This window comes from Triticum aestivum, chromosome 3B (genome assembly GCF_018294505.1).
Source record: "Triticum aestivum cultivar Chinese Spring chromosome 3B, IWGSC CS RefSeq v2.1, whole genome shotgun sequence".
Taxonomy (NCBI): Eukaryota; Viridiplantae; Streptophyta; class Magnoliopsida; order Poales; family Poaceae; genus Triticum; species Triticum aestivum.
In genome coordinates, this window is record NC_057801.1 from 425,674,776 (window position 1) to 425,680,775 (window position 6,000).

Consider the following 6,000-nt stretch of genomic DNA (forward strand, 5'->3'; position numbering starts at 1 on the left):
CATGTTACTGTTAACCTTGATGCCTTAATCTTTGTTGCAAAACTACTAAGTGATATAAAGTGCTGAAAACTGCTGCATGTTAACATCATTTAGGTGTCTTGTGAGTGGTTTAACTTTGTCTATGTTGACCCTATGGTGATGATCTTAATATGAAAATGTTTTGCTATTCATGTTCTACATGATGGTGTCATTACCTTGCTTGTTTCAGTTCATATAGTTATCTTAATCCCTATTCTAAAAGTGCTTGTTGTTGTTAACTGCTGAAAACTGTTATAACTAGCCTATTTGTCTTTTTTATATCTTTTTGCATGATTTTCTTTTGAGCATCATGTGTACATGTTTTAGGAGAATAATTATTCCATATTTTCTGTGGGGAACTCCATGTATTTTGATATGTCCTATAGTGAGTGCATCAAACTTGTGAAGTGGGCTACTTGCTGTTAACTTTCTGTCAAGTCTGAACCTATCCTATCAAGTTGCTATGTTTTCTTGATGCTACCAATTAATTCATGCATAATGTGGAGATGCTTAGTTGATATGTTTTGATGTCCATGTTATGCTCCATCTTTACAAGCCTTTTGATGCCTCATATATGTCATGTAGCATATGTTGTCATTGCCATGAACATGCCTATATGATGTTCCAGTTTTCTATTAACTTAATGGTGCCATGTTGTGAGCTTGATACTCCCTCCGTAAAGTAATATAATAGCATTTAGATCACTACTTTAGTGATCTAAACACTCTTATATTAGTTTACAGAGGGAGTATTAGTTAATCTATGCCTCTTTTGGAGATGATCCAATTACGTGATTTGAAGTATGCTATGAATACTCCGTTCGCATGACATGGTTGTTAATTGTGGATATCATATGCCTCTGTTTCAAGATTGCAGACATGCTATCATAATGTTGTTGTTTTACACTTGCTAAAACTTTTTCAACTTTCAATCTTGTTTTGTTGGTTTCCACTAATCCATGAGCCATATGCATATGATGTCTTGATGTTATTTGCTCTTTGTTATGTGTACTTGGATGCCATTCCCTTGGTTGCTATGTATAGTTGTAGTAGCATCTCTATTTCATGCCTCCAACATGCCATCATATTAACTCTGCTCATGATGTCCCTGTGTTATAATGTTGCATTTTGCATTGCTCATATTGATTTAATATTGATGCGTATGAACCTGAACCTTAATTATATTTGAAGATTTTTATCTGTACATGAAGTGCATATCAAGATTGTGCTCATATGATTCCCGTAGCATGTTTTTTTGATGATTGCAAAGTGCCTAGTTGCTGTTTTGGGCAGATTGTTGTTATAACTTGTTTGGAGTGTTTGTGTTGCACCGTTGCTCTATTTTGAGCATGCTCTATATGAAACTTGCTTAGACTTGTATGTAGTTTTGTTATGTCATGTTGAATACTTGTTTTGAGTGTGTATGCTTGATCTTTGAATGCATTTTGCATCAATGCCATGTTTAACTTGTGTTGCTCATATCTTCTAGGTCGTAGCTCCGAATTAAATGAACTTTATATGTAACTTGTCTAGAATCTCGTGTAGATCATCATGGTGCATCTTAACTTGTTGTTTAACTACTTGAACATAATGTGTTATTCAGCTCTGTACCAATTTCGAAATTTGCATATGGGGACTTACCCGATTTGTTATATGTTGTTCCGGCCTCATTTAAACTTGCTTTGATGTGTTGCTCCTGTATGCATCATCTCTTGCCATGAGTAGAATCATGTAGCCTTGTCATGAATTGTCCTTGGTTGAGCATCATGCCATGTTCATGTGTTGTGTGTTTACCTTTTTGTTTGCTTCTTTACGGTTGTGCTTCTTCCCGATAGTTCCTGTTTCATTGCGATCATGAGGATTCGTTCGACTATATATGGTTGGTTCGTCTTCGCCCGTTCGTCTTATTCATGGACTCGTTCTTCTTCCCGGCGGGATTGCAGGCAAGATGACCGTTACCCTTATGCTAGTTGTCTCGATGCTATCGCTATGTCGTGCTTCCTTACCACTTGTTTATCAACCCTCCCAAATTCCCATGACAGCCTCTAACCTTTTCACGCTTCCTAGCAAACTCTATGTTACCGCTTTGCTCAGCCTTTCTTATAGTGTTGCTAGTTGTAGGTGCAGTTGCAGGTTGTTCCATGTTGGAACATGGATATCATGGATATCTTGGGATATCACAATATCTCTTATTTAATTAATGCATCTATATACTTAGTAAAGGGTGGAAGGCTCGGCCTTCTGCCTGGTGTTTAGTTCCACTCTTGCTGCCCTAGTTTCCGTCATAACGGTGTTATGTTCCCTTGATTTTTGTGTCCCTAACACGGTGAGGGGTATGGGACCCTCTTGACAGTTTGCTTTGAATAAAACTCTTCCAGCAAGGCCCAACATTGGTTTTCCATCTGCCTAATAACAACTAAAACTTAAATAGGGGATTTTCGCCGGCCCCCTAGTATTTTTAATCAACCCCTAGGCCAATGCTCCTCTGAGTGTTGGTCCAACCTGGTCGATGTCCGGCGCCCCCTGGGCAACTAGGGTCTCAGCCAAACCGATGTCTGGCCCATCCGTTGTGCCCTGAGAACGAGATACGCGCGGCTCCTATCGGGATTTGTCGGCACACCGGGAGGTCTTGCTGGTTTTGTTTTACCATTGTCAAAATGTCTTGTGCACCGGGACCCCGAGTCTGATCGGATGTCCCGCGATGGAGGATTGTCTCTGTGGATCGTGAGCTTGTAATGGGCTAAGTTGGGACACCCCTGCAGGGTTTAAAATTTCGAAAGCCATGCACGCAGTTATGTGGAAGATGGGAGTTTTTAATATCCGGTTGTAGAAAACTTGACACCAAATTCGAATTAAAACACCCAACCGCGTGTGTAGCCGTGATGTCTCTTTTCGAGTGGGTCGAGAAGAGAACATGGTGGTGTTATGTTTGAATGTAAGTAGTTCAAGATCACTTCTTGATCATTACTAGTTTGCGACCGTTTGCGTAGATTCTCATCTTATTCTTGTACTCGTAAGTTAGCCACCATACATTGCGTAGTCGCTGCTGCAACCTCACCACTTATCCATTCCTTACCCTTTAAGGTTTGCTAGTCTTAATACCCATGGTAATGGAATTGCTGAGTCCTCGTGGCTCATAGATTAGAACAACAACAGTTGTAGGTACAGTTAATGCGATGATCTGACGCGAGTGCGATGCTTGCTTGTTTGGAGTTATTCTTCTGCTTCTTTGTTCACGGGATAGGTTCCTGGTCGACAGCCTGGGCTAGCAGGGTGGATGTCATTTGAGTTTCTGTTTGTGTTTCATCCATAGTCGGATGTTGCTCTTATGTATGATGTGATTGTATTCATGCGGCATTGTATGCCTTTTGTATGTATCCCCAACTATTATGTAATGGTACGATGTAATGATATCCACCTTGCGAAAGCGTCTCCAATATGCGCTTCTATCCTTGGTGGGACCTTCGAGTTCCTTTAGGATAGGGTCACATATTGGGCGTGACACGCTGAGTCGGCGCCTTCAACCACGCGAGCATCTGGCCAGGTGGCCCCAGGAGAGGGGGCCGGCAATGCCTCCTTCAGAGGCCGAGAAGACGGGTTCGTTCTTGCAACCTCCACTGAGGCGGCCATGGTTTCACCGCTGATGGTTGCAACAACCTCCACTGAGGCGGCCATGGTTTCACCAGCCAAGACCCCTCAGGGGAGCCCTCACGCTCCTCCAGTCTGTGATGCCGCAACAGGGCCCGTCGGGGGCCACTCTGCCAGCCCCCGGGGCGAGAACGCATTGAAGAAGAAAGCGGGCACACCGACCTCCAAGGAGGAGAAGAAAAGGAAGTGGGTTGTGCTAAACGAGTGAGTATCCTTGCCTTACCTCCTGACCATGCGCTCGTAGCCCATATGCTCATGCTACACTTCATCGCATTGAACAGGGGCAGCGATGCGAAGAAGAAGAACAAGCCAGCCACCGGCGCGAAGGTGCCCATCGCCCCAAGGGCGGCCTCGATGCTCAGTCGTGTCCTTGTTGAGCGCGTGGGCACGCAGAATCAGCCGGGCGCTAGCCTTGGGCGCACGGGCAACAACGCGTCGGGCCGTCCGGGCATGCCACAACCTATTGTCCCTCGTGGAGGCGTAAGACTTTGTTTGAATTTGTGATACGTTCGGTAGCTGTAATAACTGTTTGAACCCTGTAATTTCCTTTTCGTGCTTGATTTCTTTCCCGCTTGCCTTGGTGGTTTGCATCGGCAGGGCCCAACCCCGCACATACCTCGGTCATCGCTAGAATGTCAGGTGATGATGCCTGGAAAAGCCAAGGTGTGATGGGATATGTGAGTAGTGATGGGCCCACATGAAGGAAATGTGGGCGACGGCGAGGTTAACCTGGGCTCCTCCTACCTTCCGCTTGTCAGCCTGCACCTTGGGGTTATGCTAGGAGACTAGACACCAAGGACCTTGGTGGGGTGACATGCGTGAGAGCACAGTCATCGTGTCCAGCCCCTGCTTGTGTGAGGCTCAGGGAGAGACTGCGAGGGGTGCTGCTGAAGAGTCGAGCGGTGATTCTGAGGTTGATTCTTCCCGTAGGTAGTCCTCAGTTGTTTATACACTAGTGCAGAGCATGGGGCTTCCATTGGGGGTGGGCATGGTCGTAGTTCGACTGTATCCGCCAGCGCTGAGCATGGGGCTTCCACTGGGCGTGGGCAGGGAGCTCTGTGCTAGAGTCTCCGGGCGTGTACAACCCTGTTTTGTTCGTACGCGTGGCTGGCATGACAGAACTTTGAGGAGGTGTACCTGGACACTCGCGATCCAATGTAGGGCTCAAGAGGTCCTACCTCAAGGCGGGGTATGCCTGGATTTTCTGCGTGGAGCGCGCTCGTGAGACCTGAGTTGGGGGGGTGTGGCCTGCGCCGAAAAAGCGTCCAAAATTCATCGCATGAGAAGGCCGGGCACCAAGGACCCATAGGAGGTGATTTGTATGGGGACGACCTGCTAGACAGAGCTCGGTCGCTTGGGTTTATCAACGCTACAGGGAAGGACCCGAGCACAGACGTCGTGCGAAGTCTTCTAACGCAACAATCTAAGGAAGAACACTCGATGCGCGGCTCCCGTGTTGGCGAAGCACCAAAATCGCGGTTGTACGAACCGGGCCGCGCGCCCCTACTCACCTACCCTCGATGAGCTCATGCGAGGACAAGGCACCAAGGACCTCAGGAGGTGACGTGCACCGGAGCTGGCCCGCGAGACAGAGGTCGGTCACTTGGATTTCACAACGCTGCAAGGACGGACCCAAGCACATGCTCCGTGCATGCCCTTAATCATGAGGCAGTCGAGAGTGGGCTCGTGAGGGCGCTCTAACATTCATGGTGACGAAGCACCGGACACACAAGTTAAAACATCAAGGAAATCTCATCGAAGCATAGCCAGTTCTGATACATGAGCAAAACGAAGCAGCTGCCGGGACGGACCCTAGCAGCTTGAGGATAATGCATCCCGCGGGACGCCCTTAGTGGAACAAACCAAAAAGTCACGTGGCAATGATGCTGTAGAGGCGCCAAAGCAATCAATGAAGCGTGTCGTGGGGGCTCACTCCTCACGAGCCAGACGGCTCCGGGGGCTGGAGAGGCTCATGACGCCCATGGGGCTCATGAGTGTCCGGGGCCTCCTGAGACTCTACCGCCGAGCGTCGGGCCTCATGAGACTCCATTGCATGCTGCGCCAGGCGCTGGTATGAGGCGACAATGTTCAGCAGGCCGAACGTCATCCGGACATAGCTGCAGGGGTAGGCCCCACTCCGGTCATTGTTGGACGGCCAGAAGAGGTCCTGAGAAGAGGCCATGTTGAGGCCCGGGATGTCGACGCAGACGCGAAGCTCATGTCCCACATTGGGAGCGGCGGTTGCACTGGTGGGGCCTGCGGGGCGGAACTTGCGGCGCATGGCTCATGCTTCCTGAAGGTCCTATATTGCCTTGGTGATGAACTCTCGTGCTCC